Source organism: Squalius cephalus (genome assembly GCF_949319135.1).
Source record: "Squalius cephalus genome assembly, chromosome: 22".
Lineage (NCBI taxonomy): Eukaryota > Metazoa > Chordata > Actinopteri > Cypriniformes > Leuciscidae > Squalius > Squalius cephalus.
The window spans coordinates 14,515,161-14,520,624 of NC_137143.1; the positions used below are offsets into that span (position 1 = coordinate 14,515,161).

A 5,464-nucleotide genomic window follows, 5' to 3' on the forward strand; every position below is an offset into this window, starting at 1 on the left:
TACTTGTTACATCATGAGAAGAATGGCATCTACGCTAATTTTAGTGTCTTTGTTTATCCCAAGGTTTTCCCGCAGCCTGCCGGATCCAGGCCGTTTCCAGATCTGACGAAGGACCTTCGCCTGGACCCGATGTCAACGCAGTGCTGAAGTGCCAACTAGTCTCTCCCTATGGAGGATCCCTTTCCCACTCTACAGATAAAGCGTCGTCGGGAAAACTCAATTTGCGTATCTACCCCGAATTGATAAAATAAAATAAAATTCTGAATCAAAACTATAAGGAAACACCAGTAATTTGTTTAGGCTTGGTTTGTAGGGAATTCCAAACCTGCACACATATATTCAAACGCACATAACTATTGAACCCGTTCTTAATGCGCATCTGAACGCCATCAGCGTTTCTTACAGGATCGCGTTTAAAGTCTGTGTAGAGAGAATGGTGTCGTCTTGGCTGCCCTAATTTAATAACAAATGATCGTTGCGACGGAAGCGAATCAATCAAAACCAACTTTAGCTGGAAAATAATTTTATTAAAGAACCGCTATAAAGCCAAAACAATCTTACGTTAAATTATACATTTATCTCTGTAAAGCTGCTTTGAGACAATCTGCATTGTTAAAAGCGCTATATAAATGAAGATGACTTGACTTGACTTGACTTGACTCTTGTATCTAATGAGGTATTGCTCACCAGAGCAGGCAATACTGTCTGATCCACATCTCCCCCCGCCAGGTAGGTCTGTAGACCCTGCTTGCAGAAGGGGTTTGCTCTTCTGCTGGTCTCTGTGAACAGTGAGGCGGTGAAATGGGTGGAGGTGGAGCAGCTGTGCCGCTGCTTAGGATAAAAGGTGGTGGTGCAATAACAGGAGCTGATGGTTGTGTTAAAAGTTTGCCTCTCTTTTTATGAGCATCTTCCTCCTCGCTCTCATCAGAGTCTCCCAAAAAATTACTATAAATTAGGGTGGAACAAGCACTCTTATTAATAATAATAATAAATGTAAAGCCTTCCTGCAGCTCAAACAGTAGAGTGTTGGCGCTTGCAATGCTAAGGTCATGGGTTCAATTCCCAGGGGAAGCAAGAACTGATAGGAATGTAAATGTGTACCTTAAAATGCAATGTAAGTTGCTTTGGATAAAAACGTCTGCCAACTGCTTAAATGTAATTACATAAACATTTTCACTGGCCTAAGAACTTAAGTTGTAAATCAATGTAATTGGTTGAGAATGGTTTCTCTGAGAAACCAGAAAACATACTGTCCATTTAACTCTATTTCAGCTGGCTTTACATGTGGTGGTTGTCGGGTTCATCATATCCTAACACTAAATTATGTTTTTGAGAAAATATAGAGGCCAAAAAGTTAATGTAAAATATAAAGGATAATATACGTATACTAACATCGGCTTTGGCCTTGTTTTTGGCCGAATCTCCTCCTCTTCCTCTTCAGACTGTAGATCTGATGTGTTGCAATTTAGAGCTTTCTTCAAGAGTTGTTGTGCCACAAAGTAGTCATCTAAAAAATAAATAGCCTACATGTTAAACTTCAGTAGACCTTCAAATTAATAGAGTAAAAAAGAACAGAACTATAGACAACAGAACAATATGAGAATGTAATTAAAAGGATTTTCTTCCCATATAACATATTGGCAAAATACTTTGATATTTGCTTACAAAAGCCATTTAGATTATTTAAAAAGAAAATAGCATACCACATGATTTAATAACTCTGGCATCATATTTTTTCCAGTCAGGTCCAGGTTCCTCAGAATTTTTCACTGCCCCGTTCACTCTCTCATCATTTTTGTAGTTTGGCCAATAGGTAACTCCATCACTGTACCAATTTTGTGGCACCAAACATCCTTAAACGAGAAGGAAGTAACAAACAGCACCAGATAAATTTAACTTCCTGTTTCAAGAACAGGTCAGTACGTCTACCTTGGGTTATTTCACCAAGTGCATGGTGTAATTGCATATGGGTCACTTTTAAATTAAAAAAGCTGTTCCAAAAAATAAAAGAAATTCAGATATGGTCAACAAATCGGAATTGGGCATCAAGACCTGCAGTATAAATGTGGCCTTATTGAACTCAATTGAATCAACAATGAACTGTCAACTTACAGTGAAGTTGCTGAAGAACTTACTGTCTTAAGGTGGAGCTGGAGACAGGTACAGTTTTTCTATTCATTTTATCTAAAAGAAACGTAACAGAAAAACAAAATACACATTTCAACTAGTGAGTTGTGGAAAATAATTTTAGTGTTTTCAAAAATTTTAGTGTTTTCAAAAATAATTATACAGCAGGGCTCGACAATAAGGACTGCCTGATGGCCCGGGGCCAGCGTGAAAGATACTTGGGCCAGTTGCAGGAACTTTCACCTGCCCCATTGGGCCAGTGCTGCATCTTCAAGTTGATAATTTGCAAATGTTTAAGCCTTGACAATTTAAATGCTGTAGTGTGGACCAGTGTCAGTATTTGACAACATCTGGCTAAATCAAGTTGGAACAGTATTAAATCTTACTTTACTCTGATGTCAGGAAAAGATGAAACTCCAAAATAAGACTGGTGGCACTTGAACGAACTGTGAACTGTAAGCTGCAACAGAACACACACAAACACACACACAAACACACATACACACAGTATCTTAATATGATATGAAATAATTATCTGAAACAACATTACATGGGGAGGTGGTGGAGAATATATTTGTCATGATGTAAACAAAAATGGACTTAAACTAACCAAACCAGTACAGTATTAAATGCTGTAGTGTGGACCAGTGTCAGTATTTGACAAAATATCTGGCTAAATCAAGTTGGAACAGTATTAAAGCTACACTGTGTAACTTTTTTAGTTGATTCTTAGCAAAAAACACTTAGTTCTTTCAAAAACATATGTGCTCATTAATGTATATTTACTTCTTTCAAGAAATAAAGTATTCTCTTAAGTTTATAATCTGCCATTGAAAGTACATACGGGTGAGGGGTTCGAATGCCAGTCGCCATGTTGCCCCTCCATCTTGAAACTACATTAGCCAAAGAGGGACATACCTGTAAATTCAAGCTTCGCCTTTTGCGTTTTTCACTCAGTGACACCGTGACGAATGCGAGGGGGAGATTACTCGCGAGCTCGCGAGTGCCGGCAGATTTGAAAGATAGTGCGTGGTGTGTGTGTGTGTGTGTGTGTGTGTGTGTGCGTGTGTGTGCGTGCGTGCGTGCGTAGGCCTACTCACATTTGAAAGAGAGAATTAAAACGTCAACGCGACAGACAAATCAGCAAGACCATAGTCAATATTGGAGTAACTTTTCCCAGATGGAAAGAGCTCATGAGGAGAAAAGATTTTAAAACGGACGCCGAGGTTGCCTGCTTTCTTCTCGACAGGTAATTCAGCCTGTTGTAATTCATTTGTGTAAATTCGAAGTTTTATAGTTGCTTGTCTAACCATAGCATGGTTGTGCATAACGCCAGAACGACCTCTAGTATAACTTAATCCTCGCATCAATGGTGAAAAAGTATTGTTTACCTTGTAACATAAATCTGTGCTGCGACGGATCACAGGTGATGAATAGTTTTAAAGGCGCAATTTTTTAAGCTATATAAAAAAAGGACACTGTAAATTTTAGTTATTTTTAATTGATTTTACTTTGTACACATTGTAACGTTAGCCTGATTATGCTGGGATAGCCGATTCCAAGGGTGACGTTTACCTCCTGACATCTGTCCTGTAGTTCTATTCATTTTAGACGTATTATTGTTTATTTGTCATGGACGAAGTCGATAACTGGAAGCCATGTTAATCTTGGAATAATACGGCCACCGTAGGAGTTAAAACGCCCTCGGAATTGAGAGGAACAGAAACTAATATTCACTGGGTAGTCATATACAATTTCACCGCTAGATGGGGGTAAAAATCACACAGTGTAGCTTTAAATCTTACTTTACTCTGATGTCAGGAAAAGATGAAACTCCAAAATAAGACTGGTGGCACTTGAACAAACTGTAAGCTGCAACAGAACACACACACACACACACACACACACACACACACACACAGTATCATATAATATTAATTATTTTTTTGAAACAACATTACATGGGGAGGTGGAACTGTCAAAATGTAAACAAAAATGGACATGTTATACCAGAAATTCAGTGAAAATGGTAAGTTAGGTAACGTTAGGCCTAACATGATAATATCTTGCCTGACATACTGGAGGGGAGAAAATACGCGCTCAGGGTGTGATAAAAATCCGGACAGCTAACGTTAATTAAATCACCTAACCTCCCAGAGAGAAAGAATATACCATCCAAATAGCTTTTTACTCAAAGTTATTAATTATCAAATACATTTTTACTCAAATCTACACTAATGACAATTTGCTAACTGGTTTGCCACAATCATTTCAGAAATAAAATCATCGGTAAGTTGAACGGTATGAACGGTAATGTTTTACAGCTAAGTAGTGCTAACTGTACAAATAAAGCATATTTTAACCATTCTTACCGTGTTCCGTGCTTGTCGACCTGCCGGTTGTAGCTTTTCCACAGTGCGGAGAATGACTGTGACGATGGCGACAGTTGAAATTAGGCGCGTTTGGTCAGCGGGTCCGCCCAGTGTCTGTAGCGAGTCCGCGAGGTGACAGTGCGTCAGGAGGCGGGGCACATGTTAAGGCGCGTCCGAAGTGCGGATCCGTATGTGATCCGTTCTGGGTCCGGCGATTAAAACCGCAGGCGGGGCCGATCCTGGAGGAGGGGCTGATCCTGTTAGCACAGCGAAAACGAATCTGACAGTCAGGCGGATCTGGCGGCTTGAGGGCGGGTCCGCCACGGACTCCTTTGCTGTGTGGGAGGCAGTTTCTGGGTCCCATTGACTTCCATAGTAGGAAAAAAATATACTATGGAAGTCAATGGGACCCAGAAACTGTCTGGTTACTGACATTCTTTTTGTGTTCAGCAGAAGAAAGAAATTCATACAGGTTTGAAACAACATGAGGGTGAGTAGGCCTATATGATGACAGAATTTTCATTTTAAAGTGAACTATTCCTTTAAGTCAATGTAAAGACGCGTTTACGCGCATCTGGAGGTCCTGCGGCGCGAGGCGTTTACGGTGCGTGTCCACTGGCGCGGTGCGAGCAGAGCGGAGCGAGCGTTTTCAATTCATTCCTATGGAAGTCGAGCTTCACGCTCGCGCAGTGCATTTTGGGATTGCCAGCGGACCGGAGAAAGCGTTGAGAGCGACCGAGAGCGCCAGGTTGGGCAGTTCTCGACTTTATGCAAATATCAAGCGAAAAACGCGGTCGGCAGCCAATTGCTGTGAGGTTCGGGATGTGACGTCTGTTTTGAGAGTTTAAAAATTTGCAAATTGTGCCGTAGTTTATGCTGGATTTAGTGCGTAAATCATTTTATTTACAAATTAGACGCTTTGCAGTTGTTATGTATGTTAAATATTTTATTTTGGATGTGTTCAT

At 40.3% G+C, this 5,464-nt stretch overlaps 1 long non-coding RNA gene across 2 annotated transcripts; it reads right to left on the reverse strand.

Annotated features, from left to right (window-relative positions):
• Positions 1-1,403: 1,403 nt before the first annotated feature.
• LOC307150460 lies at positions 1,404-4,715 on the reverse strand. 2 transcript variants are annotated; one of them, XR_013819727.1, is made up of 6 exons: positions 4,500-4,715; positions 3,938-3,992; positions 2,514-2,587; positions 2,136-2,184; positions 1,704-1,853; positions 1,404-1,507 (listed from the first exon to the last, which is right to left on the reverse strand). It is a non-coding gene; the product is annotated as an uncharacterized lncRNA (long non-coding RNA). The 2 variants fall into 2 exon arrangements; XR_013819728.1 differs by having other exon boundaries at positions 2,514-2,580; positions 3,933-3,992.
• Between the last annotated feature and the right edge of the window lie 749 nt (positions 4,716-5,464).